Raw genomic sequence first — 24912 nt, 5'->3', positions numbered from 1 at the left:
TGTGTTTTTTTCATGGCAAGCAATGAGAAATAATAGAAAAATGGCATCCACCAATTACTTGTTGTGCACCCTTGGACAATTTTTTTTTCTCTGCCGGGCTGTTTCATCAAATGTAAAGCAGTAATTCTAACACCCACTGTTAAGACTGTGAGAAGTCTGAGATGCTACCTGCTTCCTAGATAACTTGTCAGTCTGCCACAGTTCCAAAACCTGGCAGAAGGCATGAGGATCCTGGGCTTAGACACCTGGCTTAGTTATCTAATAGATAATTTATTATCTGTGATGCAAGTAAACACAAACATATATATGTTTGCCTTGCAAATGGCTCATATGGATGATGAGATGTGTTAAAACAGAGGGACCCTGAGCTTACGCATTCTGAATTTAAAATGGTTAGGGAAACATGTCTCCTGCAGACTTGAGTATGTGAATGTCCTTGACAAGCTGTTCAGAAACAAAGGAGATTATGGCCTCACTTGCACATCATTCAGGATGTCTCTATGAATTGTTTTTCCAAAGCTCTCTTTTGGATTTTTTTTTTAAATTTAGGAATGAAAATTAAATAAACTAATAAACTGTATCAGGCAGGCTAGGTCAACCTACATTGTGGGAACACCTGACTGTTCAAGTTTCAGTACCATAAACCAACCAGAGTTCGTGTTTACCTCATGCCATGTGTTCTGGGGCAATCAATCAGCGAATCTTTTCGGACTCTCCTGATGCTGGGTCCCAGGCTGAAGGAGGCACTTCATGGGGGTATGCCACCAGGCAGGATGAAAAGTGAATGTGTAAAGTAGCGTGGTAATTTTGCAGATTTTTCCCCAAAGTGACACATATCTGCTCCCATTTCACTGTCTCAAGCAAGTAATAAGGGTAAACCTAGCTTTAAAAGAGGCAAGGAAAATGTTCCCAGGAGAACCTAAACCACTTATTTGGTGGGCAGCATGAATTCCTGCTGCACAAATGCAAAAGTTAAAAAAAAAATCTCTGCACAGAGCCTGGCACATTAGAAATGACCATGTTCCCGTTTCTTTCTACTCGGAGTGATAAGTTTTGGCAGGGTCAGCGGGCGAGCTCTGGTTCAGAGGAAACTTGGAGTGCTCATGGGTTCAGATTCTTCTCCATCAGGGCTTATGGCCAAGGAAGTCTGCAAGATTACCAGCATAAAACTATGTGCCTAAGTAGTAGCTTAAGTTATTCAATCCTAATTATTAGTATACCTTCGAGATCATACATTGGTTTACATTGGGGAAAAAAAGGAGCACAGAATTACCCTTAGCTCCCAGTTATTACATGGAGATAATAAGATTGAGAAAGAAAACAAAATGGTGATTGATTTTGAATTATGATTCAGTGTAACAGAGACACAGCCTTTGAAATACTTCCTGACTATAACTGGTCACAGCATCTGGCTAGAAATCACTGAGTGATACTAGAATGAAATAATACAGTACCGGAATGAACATTACTGACATCACAGCCTCCCTGCTGCATCATTTATAAACAAATTCCTTTTTTGTTATTGTTATTCTTTGAGACCCCCTGCTTTGTTGGGCTTTGTGATAAGGCTGTGGGAGTAGTTAGAAGCAAAACTGACACAGTTTTGGACTCCAAGGAGCCAAGAGTCTAGAGGAGAAAGAAGATAAAAATGAAAGAGAACATTGCCTAATGGCTTTCTTTCCAGGGACTGAGTGCAGGGCTGAGCAGCAATATGTCTCATTTCATAGGACAGTCAACATCCTTGTGTAGTTCAGTACTCACAATAGCTATGTAGAGATGGGGAAGACAATGGTTTTGGCCCAGGGCAGATAAGGCTCAGAAAATTCAGTGTTTTTGCCAGTGCTAGTGGAGTTAGGTCAAAATTCAGGTCTTAGTATCCCAGATTACAAATGTGTTGACACTCAGATATTTTCACTGATTTGAGTCTCAAGGACCAATCATGTTCAATGGCTTAGTATCCCCCATCTCTATGCTGTGCCTTCTCTTAGTTAATATTCTCCATCAATGCAAAGAATTGATCACACATCTAATTGGTGATAGGCACTCTGTAAAGTGCCTACTCATATCATAAATTTTACATCAAAGAGTACTCCAAAATGCTTGGATTGCAAAATTATTTGTGCCCAAATGAATTTGTTTTAATTCCGTTTTCCTGCAAGCTTCGTGAAGTGTCATCCTCTACAATGTCCTATCTCTACAATTATTTAAAGTGTTGGAATGACTGTCATCTCTATACAGATGAAGAAATTGAGAATTAGATAAGGTAAGAGATTTGCCTGTTATTGCAGTGCTCAAAAGCTGGGCTTCCACTAAGCCGTGTTTGAGCCAGGATTCTTCTGAGAGGCACAAAGTTTCAGTTGTGAACTCCTGGTAGGTTTGGCCAATGGATGCTCTTAGACCTATAACCAAGGCTCTCCTGCCAGACATCCCTAAGTCCCCCTGCAATAACAGTGGGTTATGAAATCCAGGCAGCTCATAGTAATAGACTTGTTTTCAGTACACCTCTCCTCACTGCAGCACTGCAGCTTGCTCCTTTACTCACCTATTCTAATGAATTCAACAAACATTGACTGATCAACTTGAGTGTGCCAGGCCCTGGAGGCTACTGGGATGAGTCCAAAAGAACTCCCTTCTCCCAAGGGCTGAAAAATCAAAGAGTGAGAGAGAGACTTAGAACCATAGCAACTATAATGCAGGTAGACTTAACTCAGGGTTATAACAATTACAGTACAACAGAAGAATAAGGAATCAGGAGGTGTGTGTGTGTGAGAGAGAGAATATGGAGAGAATATGAAAGAACATTCTGGAAAATCTGGGAAGTCTTTGTTGGAGGTGGAGCAGTGTGGTTTGTCAGCCCCCTGAAGGATAGGTGAGATTCCAGTGCTTGAGAGAGGGCTGGGGTAGGGTAGAAGGGAGAGTGTGAAGGAGGATACTCCTGTCTTTTTCAGAGACTTGTGGCCTAGAGGGGAAAGTGTTTTTCCAGAACCTACAAAGTCAAACTCATTTTACAGAGCCCCTGGGGAGGAGCAGCTGGGAGGAACCAGGTGCAGTTGGAGGAAAGGCTGCCTCAGAGTTTAGCTCAGAAGAAAGAAAGGATTCTGTGGACACTTAGAAAGCCTAATCTGAAAGGGAACCATCTGGTGCTCAGGACCCCAGCATTCGTCTTTCTATTTTTTTTTTCCTAGGCTTCTGAGCTCGGGTTTCTGAAGCATAGTCTCTGAGGGCTTAATAGGGAGGAGGGCTGGGGTGGCTGCCTTGGTTGTTGAGGGGCTGTGTCTCCTGCCTGAAGCCTGCCTCGTCCCAGCTCTGCACCTTTGAGAGGGATGTCCCTATGGTGAACCGATGAGCTGACAGCTGTCTCTTTAGGGCTCCTGTGGGTCTCTGCTTGTTCCATGTGAGTGTCCCCTTGTGAGAGAAATTTGGTAGGTTTTTAATCCTGGCTGGTCACATCTGGGAAAAACAATCCAAATGTTAATCCATCTGGAGAGAGAACTAATCCACATCTTCTGTTGCCTGTATCTTTTGTTTTTCAACTCTGGATCTTTAAATCTAATTATGAAGCCAGAACGAACCCCCTGCAAGCCTGTCTCCTACCCTTCAGGTGGCCTTTTCAGCATTTCTTTGTGCTTGGTCTCCTTATGTTTCCAACTCACAGAGCTCCTTTCATCTGACTGTGGCACTGCTCTCTAAATAGCTAAACGAAGCCTCACTACACCCCTCTGAGGTAAAAAGCAATCATAACTTGCTTTCCCCATGTATTGAGACAGCACAGGAATAAGCAGGGACTTGGCCAAGGAGCTCCTGCTATTTCGACCATCCTTGCACAGCAAGGACACTAATGCAGTATCCTGCCAGTGTACATTTCCTAGGCATGCACTCATGGATTCAGAAAAGATCTTTGTGTTTGTCCTCCTAAACTGACTGCTGCTCCTATATAAAAGTGGCATGCATCAACTAATCAATCACTCAAGCGTGGGACTTCCAACTCTCCCTAGGGGATGGATACATCTGATTGCTCAATGACCATACCTGTTCTACCTTCACCTTGCCTGTCTTTGACACTCCAGGGTACCTTACCTGCTTAGATTACTTCCACAGCTTGCTCTCCACAGTCCCTGTTTGTCCTGTGTTTTTCTCCTAATCCATCCCCAAGCTGCTGTCAGAATAATCTTCCTAAAAAGACAAACTTAGCTAGATCATGCCTCTGCTTAAAACTCTCCAACCGGATAAGATGCAAGCTCCTTAGCCTGGCATAAAACCTCTCACTCTGGGCTCATGTCAACCTGTTCAACCTCATTGCCCCTCTGTACCCTCTCTGTACTCCATAAACAAATCAAGTGGAACCACTTCTTGTTGCCTAGACATGACGTGCCCTGCCTCTGTCCATGCACTGGTGCTAGCCTGAGCATCTTTTCAAAGGAAGTCCTGTCGGACCTGGTCCAGCCCTGGCTGCTGCTGGCATTAGGGAATGAGCCATGGGATGAGTGGTCACTGTCTCTGTGCCTTTCAAATTAAGTTAAAATAATACAGAAAGAAAAACAAAATGCCCAGCTCAAGAGTGAACTTTTCTCCAAATACCAGGTGAGACTGACTGTTTGCTCCTGTGTGTTACATTATATTTGCCTGACTTTCTGTTAGAGCACAGGGCTAGATAATCCTACTATTTACTTGTTTACATGCTTTACCCCATCCCCAAACAGTATGTGCGTTTCTTCTTGACATGTGCCATGTCTTGTTGTTCTTTGGCCTTCCCAGTAGCCAGAACTTTGCATATTGTACAATAATTCAATAAAATTTACGGAGTGAGTAGGATCATCAAATCTGTCTACCAGTTACACAGTCCTGATAGACAGGGCAGTGGAGGCCAGGGTTTTCTAGACTTAGACTGTGAGTAAAGCAAGACAAGAACTAAAGCCCAAGTCTGGTTTCTAGACCATTCCACTTCTTTGGTTCTTCAAGAAATCTAGGAATAGAGTAGAATTCTTGCTTTAGGCAAGCATGTATGTTCATCTACATATTAAAGAAAACATTCATCCATATATACAACCAATTTTTTTTTGAGTGGTTAGTGTATGCCAAAAGTATGCAAAGCATCCTTCCCAGCCACAGGCTCTCTACTTGGGTAAACTGATTCAAAAATAGACAAAGAAGAAAATAAAGAAGTAAATAAATGAGACACAAGTGCAGCAAGCAGGGGCCAGACCAGGTGGAGACTTGTAAGCCAGATTTTATTCTGAAGAGAATCTAGAAGCTGTCGGTGGCTTTCAAGAGGATGTTTCACAGTTGTGTGGATGAGAGCTTAGAAACTGGACAAAAGGACAGAAGTTAGTGCACAGTTATTTTTCTGGAGAGATAGATGGTGGCTTTGATAAGGATGATGACAATGAGAATGAAAGAAAATGTGCTGATTGGAGATTTGCTTTCCAGGCCACGCATCAGTATTTGCTGATGGATTGGTCATGTTTCGAATCAGGTAGTGTAAAGTCATTACCCTCATTTGCTTATCTCCAAGTGTTGAGTTGAGGACTGCCTAGGCAGTAAATCAGATTCTTAAGCCACTGAGAGATTCTGGCATTCAATCATCACTGTTTTTGTAAACCACCACATATATCTTATTATGTGACCAATATTACTGAAGCCCTCTTGGATGGTCAGACTCTACTTTATACTCCCTAGGCTAAGGGCAGTGGCAACAGGAACTGGCCCTCACCTGTAATAGCTTTGAGTGTGGCTTTGTAGGAGTTGACACTAAGGCTGGCACCATGTAGAAAGAAGCTGGGACTTGAAGCTGTAGTTTCTGTTTAGACTCCTTACTCAACTGCACACTAGCCCTGTGATTTTGGGAAAATCCTTTCAAAGTCTGAGCCTCAGTCATTTTATCTGTAAAATGGGCATTTAAAATACCCCAGTGAAGTTGTGAAAATTAGTGACATAAATGCAACACTTATCAGGCATTCTCAGAAGAAGTAAGGGGACAAGTAAGGAGAGAGTGTCCTTACATACTCTGCTTTCAGTTTGGGCTCTAACATGACTGTTCTCCAAAACTCTGAATAGTCATCTTCTTAGATGGGTGCTCAACTGGTATAAAGGAAGTATTATTTCTTCCTTCTTTACGAAACTTTGAGGATGTTCAAGATGGAGTACAAACAATTCTAAGTAACTAGTGGCTTCCCTTAATTTTGTCCCAGTGACAGCAATAGAGTAGACAAATAATAAGATGAATATGTTCATCTTCAGCTCATTCTGGGCAACCCTCAGTGCTGAATTTTGGATCTGGAGGTTATGTGGGAAGTTCAAGAGGAGGATCCTGCAAGAATCCCTCCCTTATTGAGTCTCACGTGAGTATGTGGCTTTCAGCTGGCAGATGAAGAAGGGCACCTCTTCATCTGGGCAGGTTGGCTCTTTTGAGATAAATTGCGTAAAAGTCACTCACTCGGAGATTACATGGTCTTAAAGACACAAGACTGAAAATGTAGAGGGTTGGCCTTAAACAGGCAAAGGTGTGTTCTGGACTTTGGCTTTTTCAATGATGACTTTGAAAACTCTAAAGCAAGAATGACAAGCTGGTCTAGCTTTGACTGGTGCTTGATGCCTGAGTGCTGAAGTTCAGTCTTCACTCAGTGAAGAAGAGTGGAGTGGCTGATTAGTGATGTCTGGAGAAGGCTGTGTTAGGCTGTGGAATGACTGGGTCCTGTGTCCTGCAGAGAGATTTAGGAGAGCTCTCTGGGTGGCAGGAGCTCAAGATGATCTCCACAATGTGGAGTACACTTCTTACAAAAGGGGAAACTACAAACCAGAAGGTCTTTTTGCTTATTTTCTTCTTTATCTTTTTTGACCCCTTATTTCTGGGAGTTAAAAATCTCCCCCAAATTGATCTAAACAATGCTGTGTTTAGGTGTCTACTTTGTTAAAAGGCTGCCTTTGTGGGTTGGTTCCCAGATGGGGAGCACAGGCCTTTGAGAAAAATGGTGCTGACAGCAGGCACCACTGTAAGACCCCAAGGAGAAAATGACCCACAGGGTCACAAATAAGGTTTTCCCTTCACCATTACCCAAAGGTGAGCTGAATCCTAGGTTCTTGTATACAGCATTTTGTTCTTCTTTAGCTTTAATTTTTCAGAATTTTGTCTGAGACTATTGCTAAAGTGTGTAAGCAACCATCTCAGTTTTTAATGCCATTAGAAAAACAAGGGAAAATTCACAGAAGCAGATACAAACCAAGAATTAAATGACCAACCCTTTCTGCATATGTTATCTTACAATTGTCCCATGAGACAAGGGCCACGGACAAAATCCCTTGGAGGTTGAAACCAAGGTTCAATGAGGTTCAGAAATTGGCCAGAACTTTGAAACACCAGAAGAGGGTGGAGCCATGCCCCAGCTTTGGAGGGCCAGTCCCCCTGCACGTGCTCATTGTTTCTGTCAGACAGCCCCCTCCTCAATGCATGCTGAGGCTCACTGGGTTTGTGGTCTTGCTGGAACCTCTTAGGGTTAAGAATTGTGATCTTTAATGGTAAAATGCTGGGCAGGAGGCTGAGGTTTCCCCAGGGCAGCTGGGTCTTGTGCAGGGGGAGCTGTGATGGTCTTGAGCTCTTTGAAGCAGGAATGAGGGCTCACTTATTTGCTGGGTAGGGTTACTGGGAACCAGGCTGCTGCTGCATTACTGAGCCCAGGGGAGAGGAGCAGCCTGAATGGCATTGTATTCAAGAGATCCCTCTGGACCTCCTGCCTGGCCCTCGGTGCTAAATGATGCTTCTAAACCAAAATTTGCTGTATTCTGTTTCTCTAACTAAACACTGTTTTTAAAACATGGCATGTAGTGCCAGTTATGTGACTTTTAGTGAGTTTGAATGGGGGTTGTGGAGCCAAATCACCAAGCCAGGCATCCTGTGTTCTTGCTGTGTATGTGGTGGTGGGATGAGAAGGACTGCAGATTTAACTTGTTACCACTGTGAATATTTTTTGAGACTTCTTGAATACACTGTACTTATACTATCTGTACTTTGGACCCAGTGTTACTATTCAGTTGACAAAATTGCTCACTGCTAATTATAATAAGCAAAATTTTTTTTTCTTGCTAAATAAAAGGATCCCAACAAAATATAATGAAATGTCTGGGACAGATACACATAAGACAACTTTTTATCACAATTACATCTGTATCACTTGAGAACAGAAAAGGCTCTTTTTACACCTTCTGTCTGCATGTGGCAGCAGAGATTAAAGGAGTTTGGTGTGCAAAGTTTAAACTGAAGCCTGGATTTCGTGTGGCTAAATAGCAGTGCTTACCCCAGCCTTGTTTCCCTTCTGCTCTCACTGTGTCAACAGAAACCTGAGGATCTTTCTGTGAATTAGTGAGAAAAAAGGTGAGGAGATGCAACCTCCTGTTTTGTGGATAAGCAAGAATGGAGATGATGAAGAGGAGGTAAAAGGTTAGGCTGCATCGCTGGGTGCATTTGGGAACTAAGTACTAGCAAAGAGAGACACAATGAACAGCGTAATTGGGCTGGTGCACAAGCAGAATTTCACTCTGCTATGGTCACCATTTATTGTATGACCCGAGGCACATTACCCCACCTTTCTGCGCCTGAGCCTCATATGAAAAGGGGAAAGAATAATAGAATTCCCCTTACAGTGTTGTTACAAGTGGATGCAAAACACTTAGCACAGCATTTATGCATGGAGTATTTATGCGATGCTGGCTATTATTTTTAAGATGTGCCCAATAAATATATGGTCAATGAATGAAGAATATTTGTTCTGATCACAAGATGCTTCAGGCAGCCTTTTCAATTTCAAGTTATGCCAGAAAGAAAGTCTAATGAAGTGTCAGCCTCCCCCGGGAACCTTGTAACTTTTGATTGTCTCCAACAAGGCTGGCTGTTAATCCTCCTGTTTAACTGTGGGCATCTGTGCTCTGCAGTGGTGGCAGCCAGGAACTCTTAGTGGAGCGGGAGTGGAATTAGGACTGGGCTGAGACAGCAGGGCCTGCGGGGCCTGGTAGGCACTTCTGTGGCTAAATATAGCTGAATCAGATGGAGCTCTTGCCATGAGCCAACACTTCATACTCAGAACAACATCATGAATAGGCAGTGCTCTTAACTAGTATTATTCCCATTTCACAGATGATTTCACAAGCCTAGGACAGACAGGGTTTGCCTAGGAAGTCTCCTGAGGCCCCACAATTTGTAAGTGATGGACTTTTTAGGAGAACTGAGTGCCTTCATTCTGACTTCAGCAGCCTGTCCTTTCCCCTTCTTCCCCAATCCATTCACCCACAACCGCTGTAGTCTGTTGGCTGCTGGGAGAATGCACATCTGAGGGTGCCCTGAATATGATGTGTGAGTCAGGGGGCAAATTAGGGAACAGATCATTGATTCTGTGATCCATAGAAGACCTTTTGAGAAATGTGTCCTGAGTAGACAGTCAAGTGATTTGACTTAAATCAAATACAAACACGCACACACATACACACCTGGTCCTGTGTCTTAAGGCAAACACACACACACACACACACACACACCCTCCACACCTGACAGCGGATCTTATGCACTTTTACACAGCTCAGACTGACTTGAAAAATATCATTATAACCACAGGGGAATGCAATGTGACTAAGTTAAGGAATGTTGTAGACATGGGAAAAAAGTAGATATCCAAATAGTTTGTACTTGCTGGAAGGGTTCTCAAAGATTTATCTTCTTTCCATTTACCTTTAAACATTTTTTAGGCTGACCTATGTGGGCTAAAGACAATGTCCCAACCCTCCCCAATGTGTCTTCTTTTCTTAGGCACTCTCTCTAGTCCAGGTGAGGACAGCTGCCTGTCCCAGAGATGGTCATGGGCAGACACACTCCATTCCTGCCTGCCTACCTTTTCCTTCAGGGAGTTTGTGATTGTGTAAATCTGTCAGGAGAAGGGCTTTGCAATTGGAAACCAGACACCTGGGGATTGTTCCATCCTCAGGGGTTGCCAGACCTTTTTGAGCTGTGAAACTCTGTGTTCAATCCATCTCCTGCCCAGACATCCAGTGTGTGTGGCAGCTAACAATGGAGCTGCTTGGATGGGAATCAAGGGGTTCCAGGACCCTGCCTCCACTCTCACTACAAAATCCAGAGGAAAGAAAAAGAAAATTTTATATAGAATTTCTGTTTAGTTATGTCTGTGTATTTGAGAGGGAGAGATAAGAGAAAGGGTGAGATACAAAAGGGAGAAAGAGAAAGAATGAATAAGAAAGAGAAATCTGCTGTCTGCTGGTTCATTCCCCGAGAGCCTATAAGACCTGGCCCAGGCCAAAGTCAGGAGCCAGAAACTGCCAGGATCTCCCTCATGGAAGGCAGAGATTCATCCCGAGCTATTAACTGTTGTCAACTAGTGTGAGCATTAGCAGGAAGCTGAAATTTGGAACAGAGCTCAAACCTGAACCCTGGCACTCCAACGTGGCAAGTACTCCGAGCAGAGTCTTAAACAGTAGGCCAGTTGCCTACGTGGAGGAAAGCAATTTGAAAGCTACAGGGAGCGACTCTTTCAGCTTCTCTCTGTTGTTTGGAAGATCAGCATGTCTCTTCTTCCTTTCTGGGCAGCTGTGATACACTGGTTATAAACAGGCTCAGTTAGCATAGAGGCTCCATCAGAAGGTGCTTCCAAGGAGCCATCTTCGCAATCAATCACTCAGCTCCAGCCTGCCTTGCAAAGGAGCATTGGTGGTGGCCAAAAGGTTTTCAAAGTAGAATATAGTTAGAGAGGGATGGTATGGATTCTGCAATCAGGCTGTTTGGATTCAGAGCCTAGCCACTTCCAAGCTGCCTCCATTTTTTCTATATGTAAAATGAGAACTTATAGCAAAATATATCAACGGAGCAGAGATTTAAGGAAATTGTTAGACATAGTGAATTTAGAATAGCTTTTGCCACATGGTAAATAGGCAGTATCTATCTCCAAAAATTCATTCAAGAGTACCCTTAGATGTTCTGACAATTTAGCATCCCCTACCTTTTTTGTTTTTGAGGAGAAAATTGGAGTAGTAAGAAGGGAAGGTTTTTGTAGAGGCTAGAAAACCTACAGAAAAAGGAGCTCATATACGGCCCCTAAGGTCCCAGATCACTTGATAGTAGACTTGGAACAATTTTTAAAAATGGAGTGATGTGAAGAATCTTTAAAAATGTTCATTAAAATGCATATTATGAAAATATTTGCACAGATTTGAACTTTTTTTTTCTCCCAGATTACTTAATTAGGAAAAGGGAGTGAGAAGGAAGAAAAGGGAGTAAGACTCCTCAAATGCCCAGGAGCCAGGAAGTGATCTGAGTCTCCCACATGGGACCCCACTACTTGAGCCATCACTTGTTACCTCCCAGGGTACGCATTAGCGGGAAGCTGGAAACAGGTCTCGAACCCAGGCACTCTGGCATGGGAGGCGAGCATCATGTAAGGTTTGTTGACTGCTGCTTCAAATGTCCACTCCAAGCCTGTCTCTACTGCTTTAATTTTCCATGACCTTTCTGAAGCACTTTCACCGGTGAGCCCGGGGAAACAAGAAAGATCAGCTTGGGTTTTATGTGACTGTTTTGCTTTATGAACCAGTGCTACATCACCCAATCATTTTATAGTAAGTCTTTTTTTTTTTATTTTTTTATTTTCACTCTCTCTCAGTAAGTCGAATGCTGAGAGATTTCAGGATATTTTGGGCTGCTAGCCCTGCTCCAGGTGCTGGGCTGGGAAAGCATCATGTGGTTTGGCCAAGAGACTTCCTGAGGGTTAGAAGATGGCTGCAGGGTAGAAATGCCAGGTTACTCTGGCAATCACCAGCCTGCTAAATATAGCAGGTGATTATGCAGTTATTTAGTTGATTTTTTTTTTCTAATCACAGTTTACTGGAGGCCTTAACCTTTTGAATTCTGAGCAGCAGGAGGGCTAGAAAAGCTGTTCTGATGTCCTCTTATAATAAATATCTCCGAAGAATAATTAAAGCCACATGTTGGGCCTTGGTTACAAAGAACCATCCCCAGAATGTGAATGCATGGATTCAGAGCCAGAGAGTCAGGAAATAAGGAGATTTCAGGTACTTGGAAGCAGAATATGGCAGGGCCCAGGAACCTGGCATTCAAGGCTGGGACCACTGTTGATCCAGGGAGCTGGGTTAGAACATACCATAGAGAGAGCACGAGGAACATGAGAGAGGTATCTTCCTTCCCCTGGAAGGATAGTTCAGCAGGCTGCACTCTACTCAGTCTCCCACATGGGTGGAGGGGGCCCAGTATACAATCATCACAGGCACATTAGTGTGCAGTAGAATCAGTGAAGTGGAACAGGCAGGACTCAAACTGGCACTCACGTGGGATGCCAGCATTATAGCCAGCAGCTTAAAGTGTTGTGTCACATGCCAGTCCCAACACTTCAATCTTTCAAGAGCTAAGAGCAGATAGAGTTAAGTGAAACAAATATAGTGAACTGTATTGTTGGAATCAAAGCAAATATTTGGCTTATATAATCATAGTGGCTGTGTATCATATATGGCATATTATAAGACATGACATCACAAGAACAGTTGTTATGGAGTCAGTGGTGAAGTACAAGGAGATCATGATGGTGACGAAGACCTATCTTCCTGCTATCCCTCTCAATTTTGACTTTTTAAAAAAGATTTATTTGTATTGCGAAGTCAGATATACAGAGAGGAAGAGAGACAGAAAAATATCTTCTGTCCGATGATTCATTCCCCAGGTAATGGCAGTGGCCGTTACTGCGCCAGTCTGAAGCCAGGAACCAGGAACTTCCTCCAGGTCTCCCACACGGGTGCAGGGTCCCAAGGCTTTAGGCTGCCCTCGACTGCTTTCCCAGGCCACAAGCAGGGAGCTGGATGGGAAGTATCCAGGGGCTGCTGGGGTTAGAACTGGCACCCATATGGGATCCTGGTGCTATCAAGGCGAGGACGTTAGCCGATAGGCCATGGCGCCAGGCCCTCAATTTTGACTTTTAATAGAACTTTGATTCCATAATGCAGAGACAGATTACTTAAATTTACCAAGAGTACCTGGGGGTTGCCACAGCTAGACATATGGTTTTGCAGACTCTGATAGTTTTCTTGGCTATGGCTTGCAAGAAGAGGCCTATGGTCAAGTTCAGCTAGTCAGTAGTGTACCCTTATGGAGCCATGATGCTGGATCTCCAAAGAAGGCAAGCTATACCGTTAGAAAATGCTATTTTCTGACCTCCCTCCTCCCAACGTCTTAGGGTAAACTGAGGAAGTGCAAGGAAATTTGGAAGGAGTTCAACACTGCTTTGACGATCTCAGGAACATCTTTAGCTGTTTGATTTTTAAAATTTAACTCATGTTTAATGAGATTCCAGATACTACTTTGAGACTAAAGGGTGTGCAATGAGGAAACAAAAACATACATTCTCTGAGCTTAGTCTAAACCTCATACCAAGAGAGCAGCTGTGTGCACAAATAATAAGGCAAGGTTAACATGGGATTGTGGATTTGTTTTTACATTTTCCCATGTATGTTTTCAAATTGGAGCACTAGGGAAAGGATGCCCCTTTAATTCTGTTGTAGCCACAGTCTATCTGGGTATGTTCACCAGTGCCTCAGGGTGGAGGACAGGTTGATGGAGGGATTGCCACAGCCTCATCTCTCCCTTTCTAAATGTGGAGAATTCTACCAGGCTCTGGGGGGCACTCATCTTTGTAATAACTCACTGTATTTTGAGTCATCACAGCTTAAAAAAAGAACTTGTCAGCATCTTTATTTTTGTCCCTTTGGGAGAAGAGAACTGGAGAAGTGCAGAAGGGCAGTCAGAAGCCCAACTGCCCATTTGGCCCCTCTCAGCATTTGTTCTTCAGGGAAGGCAGACGGCCTTGCTAATTAGAGTCAGGATCCCAACGGAGGTGCTTTGTTCAAAGTTCAGTCACAGCCTGGAATAGAGAACTCTGCATGGCCAACTTCCCTTGATAATAGCTTTGCTGACCTTCTCCAAAGAACAAGTCATTAGAATGTTGAGTTATGATCTGTTTCTTATAAAATTGCACCAGTCCCCCATTTATAGCTCTGTATTTCAACCAATTCTAATTATCTTTTAGAATGTACTTCCCAGTTCTTGGAAAATATTTTAAATACTGATCCAAGCAATCAAGTGTATTTATTGGTTAGAAAGCTCATTGTGACTCGATACATGACAGTCTCAATGAATGCTCCCTTCCTTCTTTCCAAAAGCCACAGAGAACCCATGGAGGGCTCTCCAGGACTCCAAAGAGCAGGTGTCCTATGGTTACTTAACCTTGGAGGAAGATGACATTTCATGGAGGACATTCAGTATCGGAAAACTAACGATGGAGAACAAAAGTCCCTCGTGTCTCTTGCAGTCTTTTCTGCATCTCCCCAGGGAGTTGTATTCCCATCCCCTTCCATTGCCAGAACATACTCGGACATCAGTACCTCCTTCTTCCATCTTTGGAGAATGGGGTGGTCAGTCCAGAGTTTGCGGGGGTCCTGGGTAACAGGGTTCTTTGTGTTGATTCTGATTTATTCCCACACAACACAAGGTAAGTTGTATCTTGACTTCTGAAATCAAGTTTTCCTTGGTACCTCTTGAACTTGGCTGTCTCTAGTGATTTTTTCTCCTAGCTGCCTTCTTTTATATATTATCCTCTATTATTTTGAACTCTTCAATGTTTTTGGAGGTCTTTGTTCCTTTTATACTTTGGAAAGGACAAAAATTACTGGCACTACTGAGAGGAAACATTTTTATAGACTTTCTAAATCTCTCCACGCCCAAGAAGAATTACGAAAAAAAAAAAAAAGAAGAAGAAGCATTTCTCTTGTCTCTTTATTTCTAATCACTTTTTCCTTCTAACGGGACCGAAGCACCATGAGAAATGGTGCTGTTTTACGGCAAGGACTCATTTGCCCATAACGAACACTGAGTACAAAAGCAAATTAAAAAAAAAAAAAAAGCCAACCCTATGCTTAGAGAGACCATTAGGAACAATTTGACATTTATTGAACAACAGATGGCGATTAAAAGCATAAAAGCTAGATTGCCTTGCTAGAAACAAAGGGTAGTTCCACTGAAGAAGTCTAACGTTTCAATTAAAATACCTCTCAATGTCAATTAAATCATATGAAGATAAGGCTGAAAATGGTTTCTGGCTGCACTATAATCAATAGTGCAGTTAAAATCCTCATCAAGAAGCACCCAAGTTTTTAGTTTGACAGTTTGCTAAAAGATTAGCCAAAGCTTCAGGAAACGATTTCCTTCAGTATAGGGTTCAAAAGGTAAACATTTAACCAGGGGTGTTTCATATGTGTTAAACAGATTTATTTCAATGATGAGAAGAAAGCTTTACTGCTGTGGCTGGTGTTTCAAATCTCATCCACTTTTTAGTATGCATTAGACATTGGTGAGGGGTGGCAAGATGGCCCCGTTCCTCCCACAGCAAGGATTTTGTTTGAGTGAAGTTAATATTCTTTTGTGAAGCAGCATGTTGACTTGGAGAAGGGAGTGGCTCTGTAGTAAGATGTTGGCTTCAATTATAGTGTGGACACCTGGGCTGCCATCTTAAATGCTCAGATTCATTGCCCAAGTAATACCCCCCTTTTCTGGATTTCCTGTGCACTTCTGAGAATAAGATTACTGTCCTTAGTCCTCCAGTGGCAGGACCTAATGATATACATTCCATTCTTCCTAAACCAAGTTCATGGGGCACCAGTTATGACATACATTATATACAAATGGCACTACTCTGTCCTGTAAATTGAGTTGTGTCTCACCCAGATTTTAGGTTGAAGAATTATTCTCCATGCCTCAAAAATTACATTTGGGGCCTGGTGTGGTAGCCTAGCAGCTAAAGTCCTCACCTTGCATGCACCAGGATCCCATATGGGCACCAGTTTTAATCCCGGTGGCCCCACTTTCCATCCAGCTTCCTACTTGTGACCTGGGAAAGCCACAAACCCTAGGGACCCTACATCCATGTGGGAGACCTGGGAGAAGCCCCTGGTTCCTGGCTTGGGATCAGCTCAGTTCTGGCTGTTGCAGCTCGTTGGAGAATAAATCATCAGATGGAGGATCTTCCTGTCTCCTCCTCTCTGTATATCTGACTTCCCAATTAAAAAAGTTAATAAATCTTTTTAAAAATTATATTTATATTTGGAAGTCAGATAGTTGCAGATGTAACTGATCAAGTTCGGATGAGGTCATATGTGGGTCGTCATACAAGAGTAGCATGGGGCCCTAGTGCAACATGACTGGTGTTCCTATGGAAAAGCCACCCAGGGAGAAACTCTCCCTCGGAGAATGCAATGAATTTCCTGGACCTGGAGGCAGAGGTCAGGATGATTGTACAAGCCAAGGAGCAGTCGAGACAGCCAGCAAACCACCAGAATCCAGGGCAGACACCTGGAACAGATTATTCCTTCCAGCTTTTGCAAGTATCCAATTATGCTGACCACTGTTGGAGACCTTTCCTCTCAAACTGCAGGAAAATGGATTTCTGTTATTTAAACTCCCTGTTCATTTTTTTTTTAAGCGCAGCCATGGGTAACTAAGACATTATGTCTAATGCATTGGGAAAAATGTGATATTGCATCTTACTTTTGAAAAGTCATAAAAACATTTTGTCAAGTCTTTGAGAGTATCACTTTCATCAGTATTTCTCATGTATCTGACCAGGGAAGAGTCAGTGCCTTCCTTTGCAACTTCATTTGGAAAAAGATGCCCTAGAAGATTTTGGATTCAACCCCACTTCCTATCAGCTGTTCACTTCATTCTTTCACCTCTTACCACTCCATCAGGAACCCCTTAGTCACAAGCTTGATATTGCTCTAGAAAGATGCCAACTTCTTTTTCTTTATTCCATCCCTAAGCACTTGTCCCTGGTACTTTTATTTATTTTTTCCTCATTTCTGGTCTCCAGGTGACAAGCGTTGTTTTGCAAAGTAGTTTTGTTGAGATAAATCCCATGGCGGGGAAACGTAGTATACTGGGTCTCCACTGCTGCTATTCAGCAATCCCCATGGCCTTGTTTTATTTCCCCACAGTGCGTTCATCCATCATTTCATGCATGCCTCACCATGAGTCAGGTTTTTCAGCAGCCACTGAGCAGGAAGTGAGGAGAGGCAGAGGCTGAGTAACCTCTTCCCTCCACTGCAGAAGTCTTAGAAGAGTTAAGTTAATATCAAAGGGGGAAACATTAGCTCAAGCACTTTTGTGTTGGAACAGAAAAAAGGTATCAAGTGTTAACAAGACTGTGCCCAGCACACAAAGGTGGGAGAATCTGTATCAGAGAAAAAGAATAAGAGGTATATCCAGTGAATGTCAAGTTTTGGTTACATGAGATGGTCTGCAATTGGAGGAGAATCACATATGATGCTAGGAAGGAGACAAATGTAAACACCATGTGCTGAGTCTTTGCCTCTTAACAGAATGTTCTTGGTATGTTGCAAAGAGATTAATCTGATTTTTTTTAAAGATTTATTTATTTTGTATTGGAAAGTCAGATATACAGAGAGGAGGAGAGACAGAGAGGAAGATCTTCCATATGAGAATTCACTTCCGAAGTGACCGCAATGGCCGGAACTGAGCCAATCTGAAGTCAGGAACTGGGTCTCCCATGCAGGCGCAGGGTCCCAAGGCTTTGGGCCGTCCTTGACTGCATTCCCAGGCCACAAGCAGGGAGCTGGATGGGTAATGGGGCCACTGTGATGTGATTCCAAATGGAATTCTGGTGCATGCAAGGCAAAGACTTTAGCTGCTGGGCTACTGTGTTGGGCCTGCAAACTGGTTAAAAATTCATATGGATACAAAATGATGCATAATAACCTAAGAAATTTTCAAAAAAAACCCCAGGTTTTTCCATGCTTTCATATATCTATGAAAATTGTTATGTTAAAAACAACATGTAGTTAATAAAGGAGTTTGTAAGTAAATCAGTGAGAAAGTATGGAAATCCCAGAAATGGGTTTAGGTATGGAAGTTGGTTCATTATTAAAGTGAGAAAAATATATGAAATACATGGTGTTGAGTCAAATTACTTTCTTCAGGAAAAAAAATGTAAAATATTTTGTCTCATTTACTTATTTGAAAGTGATAGAGGGAAATAGAGAAAGAGAAAACCAGGACAGAGAACGGGAGAGAGTCAAAGAGAGAAAGAGAGGGGTAAATGGATAGATAGGGCTTCCACCTGCTGTTTCACTCCCCAGATGGCTGTAAATATCCAATGCTGGACCAAGCTGAAATCAGGCCAGAACTCGACCTGGGTATTCTTTGAATGACAAAGACCCAACTACTTGAGCCATTCTGTCTCCTAGGTGTGTTGGAAGGAAGCTGAATTGGAAGAAGGGTGGACTTGGTCCCAGGTACTTTAATAGGGGATGCAAATATCCCAAGTGGTGGCTTAACCTGCCACTGAAAATTAGATTTTTTTTTTACATCATACTCAAATTCCAGGCAAGAATATGGATAATGAAACTACAACTACCAAGGGAATCCATTGAAAAAGAGAAAAAATAACTTATATGAAAGAAATTCCTTAAAAGATGAAAAAGAACAATCTATTAAGGGCGATATATTGACTGAGTCAAGGCAAAATACTCCATAAGCAGGATTTACAAACAAACTATGGACTAGGAAGAGGCATTTTCTATGTACACAACAAGTGATCAATGTCAAAAATCCCTACAAATGAACAAGAACAAGACATCAAAAATAGGAAAAAAGAAAAGAGAGAAATACAGAAGACAGATGACAGGATGTAAATGAACATTAAACATAAAAATACTAAAACCTTTCCATTTATTTTCCATCTAACTAAAACAGGGAGCAACATGTTTTTACTTGCTGCTCATAAAAATGTAATCTGACATTTTCATGTATTAGTTCGAAAAACTACATAAGCCGTTGAAAGGGTAAAACAATGCAGTGTGTCAAAAAGTTCATGGAGATGAAATTAAGATATTACTTTATCTGGTTTAAAATTTGAAATCCATTCATACAATCTTCGAACAATATCATCAAGAGATATACTTTGCAAAAACAACTGTGTCTGTATTTCTATTAAAATAAACTTAAAATTAAATTTTCTACAAATCTTTTGAAAAATCCTTATATTTTCCATTCAAGCCACTTCATCACTATTTTTCTCTTTTCTCTCTTGCTTTTTGTGTTCACTCTTTATGCTGGTGTTAGCCTAGGAATTAGCCCATGAATAGAGAGAACGGCATTATTTTTGAATCAATCATTCCAGTGATACTGAGCATCATATCTTTTTTCTTGATATTCTGTCCTATTTTGTTTGTAACATTTTATTGCCTCTACATTATTTTGCTGATGTGTCCATTTGTCTTAACTTTATTCTTCTAAATGCTGAGTTTTTGGAAAACTGGGGCTTCTTTATATCTGACTTCCCTATAACACACAGCATGTTATCTTGGATCTAAAGAGTGCTCAATAAATACCGAATATAATTCAATATATGTAAAAATCATGTGACCTTTGACTAAAAATGTACTGTCCATAACCGTTTTCACCAATGAATCTCTTAGAGTTTTCATGGTTAAGTTTGGAGTGTAGGAGTTTATAGTGTAAGAATGAAGTGGGTGTTTTACATCACCTCCTATTTCAACTTTTTCCTTTGAAAGGAAAATAAACCCTGGACTTGACTTTAGGAAAACTGTGCTTAGAGGGAATCAGTTATGTAAACAGTCCTGAAAACATCTTTCTTCAGACTTGCCTTTTCTCAGACCACTGAGGCTCTCTGAATTTTTGCTTGCTAAAGCCAGTAGGGTCAGGCAGTGACTTTGAGGTTCCTGGAAAGTGAGTTTTGGTTTCATTAGGTCTTGCTGCATAAACTGCACATTGCATCAATCTGGTGGGAAGCAGGAAGCAGGCAAAGATGGGTCTGTCCCCTTGCTTCCCCGCATCTCTTTCTAAACCTTTGACACTTGGGCCTCCATACTGAATTTCACCTTTTCAGACTATTCAATTATAATTTAGGAGAATTGATTAACTCTCCCTCCCCACCCCAACCCACATTTCCCCCTAGCTGCCAATGGTAGTGTACACAACCTGTTGCTTGTATGGCTTGCCCTAAGGAACCTCAGAGGACACTCTTTCCAATGATGTTCTTGTGTTTGACCTGATGCTGTTTGCAGTGCAGACTCCACACAGGTATTTGGGGTATCTTTGGGAAGCCCTAGGGCACCATTACCAGGATTTTCATTAGCCAAGCCACTACTTTGAATGAAGTTGCAGAATAAGGACCCTTTGTTTGGAATCCTGAACATGTCCAAGTTCAAGCTCTCTGACTGCCGGAAGACCTGCATCTCAAAGAAGTGAATCTTTACCGTGTTTACCATGAGTGGGCTTGAGGACATAGGAACTGAGAAGTGGCTCATTTAGCTATCTTTTGACCAAATACTTTCCTAGTCATGGTCCCCTAAACATAAGTGGCAGGTTTTGCACTTCAGAGAGTTTCCACTGTGATGTCTTCTTAATTGCAGCCACCAATAAATCCTACCTCCTGCCCTCAAATCTCCCTCCTAAGCTTGTATCTGTTTCCATTTGCCTTATCTGCACACAATTTATCTTTCTCAGGGATGAGGAAAGCAGATGTTTGGTATATTCATGATACATAGTATATAACATACCCTGAAAGAACTATCACTATTCAATAGTATACTCTGGTGGTTTAGGAAATAAAATACTCACCTAGGAAAGGAGAAATTTTTAGCAACCCAGGATGCCTGGGCATCACTGGGCAGAAATAATTGCTAATTAGTTTCCTGCCAGCTTGGGAGCATTAATTGGCTTTGGGGGATCTGCCTTCTGAGCCCAAAGTGTATTTTGCTCATTTTGGTTAGCTATATAGGATGAGAGAGGAATGACAATTACTGAAATAGTTTCATTTCAGTAATTCAACCTAATGAAGACTTGTCATTTGAATGATTATCCAGTAGTTGGTCCTTGTTTTCCTGCCAAGTTTTCAGAAAAAACAAATTCAGATATTTCTCAAGCCTGAGAAAACACAACCTTTGTGGTTTTTTTCAATATAATTGAGAGAATATTATTCATGGATATAGAAATGTTTACAAAAGAGTTGTCATCCTATATGGATACATAAGCAGGGAGCAAAAAGAAGATGTCTTTTAAAATATTTAATTTTCATTTAGAACACATCCAGCAATAAAATAAAGTGCTCCAAATTGGTATCTTTAATTTTATCCTGGAAAGAAAATTTGTCAGCTATTTTATGATTTATTGAGGCTAAAGGCATATGTGAGAACAAGTTTTAGGATTAATTAAACAAAATTACTTGAGCATAATACTCGTAATGATATTATCTTTGAATTAAAATTCACTTGAATAAGATTGATGACATTTTCAATCAGCAGATTAATTAAACTCTTTTGTTAATTATACATAAGTCAATATGTTTGGATTATATTTCAATCAATATACTGAAACAAAACATTGACTTTGCTGTAGAAAAAGCTTTGCTGATACTTCTTTGTCAGCTTGGTCTCAGAAATTAGAATTATTTCATTTTCTTTATATCAGGCATCTTAATATTTAGTTAAATGTGCAAATAATTATTGCAACAGTGTGACTTTTATTGCTTTTTTCATCATTGCAAAGTCTTGACTCGGAGAACTCCTTTAATGATGGTTCTCATCACTGAGTTTTGACTTTGCCACACTCGGATGTTTTTGTTGGAGTAATGATGGGAGCAGAGCTGAGCCAGTCTGCAGCTGCTTTGCTCAGCCTGCTGCCTGTCTGATTTGAGCTGTTATCTTCAGTTCTGCCTTTTACTCCCTAGCAGGGCAGTGACTAAAATGAAATCTGTTGTGTTTAGTGTTCTGAAGGTTTATTAACTCTTTAGATGTCTTACACCTCTGTTGACAGTTTACTCTCCAATTCCCGATTCTAGAGGTTTGATTCCTGATGAGCTCATGTTTGTCTCTGTAGGTGAGGCTAGAGGGATAAAGGACAGTGCTTGTTGACACAACACTGTGGAAAGACACATTTTCTCATGTCTTTTCTCATGACGAGGTGTGCTTAGGGACTGGCTTCATACTGCTAACTTTTTGAGTATTTCTGTGCAGTACAATAAAACCAAATGCCGTGGAGGGACAATGAATCCAAAACTTTCGCTCTTACATCTCTTAACATTTATTTTCTATATTTCTATTCACTGTGCCAAATTCTCCTCTCAGCCTGGCAAGAATTTGCAATGCTACAAATAGCTACCCTTGAACGAGGGGGAGTTTTCTAGGCTCTCATCAGAGAATCCAATTTTGCTCTGTCACTTAGCTCCTGTCAAGGCCTGACTGAGATAATGGATGGCTGAGAAGTAGAGTTTATGGATATGCAGTAGCTGTATCCTTGATCACCAGAAAGCTCTAAATGCAGTTCTCATTACCTTAGCCTTTCTCAGTGCAAACTCTTTGGTGAATCATATTTTAGCGGTAGGTCGTTATCTTTTTTAAAGCATTAATCCTAGAAACAGTGAAGTGAAGAATATTTCTGTAGCTTCTGTAAAAACTGCTTGAAGAAGCCCTCCATTATATTGTTCAATGTTCCTGTGCAAAAACTCAAGTCATGAATTCCTCTCAAACTTTGTTTCCAGAAAAAGTTCTTCTTGATTGAAGAAGTATAAGTTAGCTTTCTTCAGACAATGAACACCCTCTCCTTTGCTATTTCTCTTTATGCATTGGCTGTCAGGAAACTGAAGAACAGTGTTCCATTAAAAGGAGGGAATGAGAAATCACAGATTGGTCTAAAGGAAGAGAGTAGGAGTGATTTCTTCTTTATATGCCCAATATGTATTTTTCATTGACCCAACTGATGTTTGTTGAATAATCACTGCATTCCAAGCACAATTCCAAATGAAGGGGGGAAGAACATAGTCCTTACTCTGGACAAACCTTATAGCCTATAGTCCTGAAGAGGGTAAAATGAATAAACAAGTCTACCAATGAGGAGTATTGCTATAGATAAATGCCTAAAAGGCCACGAAGAAAGCACCAAGATTGGATTTGAGCTATCAGGGAAGGTGTCTTCATGAAAAGTGACAGTAAGTCCTGAGTGAACAGTCAGGTTGGAAGGCAGAGCATGAAAATCCCGGGGAGTCTAGCACAGCAAGCAGCAGTGTTGGGGTTGTGAATGAAGCTGGAGAGAGAGTGAAACCCAAACCTGAAAGACATAGAAGTTTGTGGATTATCCTCTGGGGTATCTGATTTGTGCTAGTGATCAAATTTCGTTTTCAAAAAGCCTCAGGCAACCTAGCAGAAGACAGTTGTGGAAGGGGAACAGAAGAGAAACCAAGAGTCCAACTAGGAAGGAAGTGGTTGGACAAACCCAGGAAATATAAGAGTGACTACACAGAAGCTGGATGAGGTGGAGAAGAGGAAAGAGAAGCACAAAGAGGAGCAACAATGAGAATCAGCAAGATTTGTTGTTCAGTTAAATGTGGGGCATGATGGGAAGGCTTGGCTAGGATGACAACCCAGCTTAGGAGCATATGGATCACCACCATAGGAGATATTTTGGACAGAAAACCAGACGCAGCTGTATGGGGATGTGGATGTTGCACTAAATTTGATTGTGTGGGCCTGAGATGCTTGAGAGAAATTTGATGAAGATGCTTGTGAGCAGCCTGAGAGAGAAATCAGAACTAAAGAAGTACATGTGATTCAGAGCCCTTAATGTTCGCAGTATCCCTCAGGAAGGGAAAATGGGAAGGATGCAAAGTGTGAGTACAGAGCAGCAGTGAGGATACAGAGATGACGGGCAGATCCTAGTGGGTTCTTAGAGCCAGAGAGGGAGTAAAGAAGGGGCCAAGGAACCATGGGGTTGGCTTGTTGGTTTGTGGTCAGTCTAAGCATCTCAAACACAATATGTGAACAGCTGAGCTCCTCCCTCACCCACAGCCCCCTCTCCAGTGTCCTCTTGAAGTGGACATCCATCTGTATTCCAAGTGAGACACAGAGTCATCTTGGAGTCCTCAGGCACCAAACTTGAAGGGAATATTGAGTTTCCTAATAAGCCCCTTTCTTCTCCATACTTGGCTACTGCCTCTGCCACTTCTGATCTGAGTTCTGGTCTTAGGACCCCAAATCAGTCCTTAACTCGGGTCGAGGTGCCAAATTCAAAATTTACATCATTTCCATGCTAAAAGGCATTCTTTGCATTCCCATTTGCTACTGGATAAGTAGCTTGATACGTAAGATTGACGTGGATAGTGTGGTATAAGGCAGGCATTTCAATGTTCTTGTCCCACAGAATACAAAGAAAGAAGAGGTACCATGATTTGTTCCTTGCTTTCATGCCATTGTGGAAAACCTGAATTTAATCTATGGATGATGATGGAGGCCCTACAGATCCCTGGTCAGGACAGAAAATGACATGATGTTTTGTGGCATTGTGATATCTACTGCTGCAGTATCATTGCCATATTTTCTGACACTGAACTGTAGAATATTTCTTTTCAGCACTACGCACGTGTTACTTCTTTTTGCTGGGAATGACTTCCTCTTTCTCAAGAAATAACACAGCTGTAGTGAGTTCTGTACAATAAGAAGCATTCTGTTCAGGTTATAATGAACCACGATGTTTTCTATCTCTGCATCTCCCCATGCCCACCAACAAGTCAGAATTTACAAAATCCTTCCCATTGCTAACGTGGTTCAAAGACACCAGAAGATCAGAACTAAGAAAAGTCATCTCAAAGGCTGCTGTTGTGGCATAGCATTAAAATCAACACCCATCATGCCCACATCCCTTGTAGGTACTAGTTTGAGTCCCAGCTGAACCACATCCAATCTGGCTTTGCCAATGACCTAGGAAAAAAAGATGGCCCAAGTGCTTGGGTCCCTACCACCAACTTGGGAAACTCGGAAGAAACTTCAGACTCC

The sequence above is a fragment of the Ochotona curzoniae genome, unplaced genomic scaffold (assembly GCF_017591425.1).
Source record: "Ochotona curzoniae isolate NIBS_2020 unplaced genomic scaffold, NIBS_Ocur_1.0 contig_64, whole genome shotgun sequence".
Taxonomy (NCBI): domain Eukaryota; kingdom Metazoa; phylum Chordata; class Mammalia; order Lagomorpha; family Ochotonidae; genus Ochotona; species Ochotona curzoniae.
The sequence above is the reverse complement of the archived record's forward strand: the minus strand, read 5'-3'. Positions refer to the sequence as shown.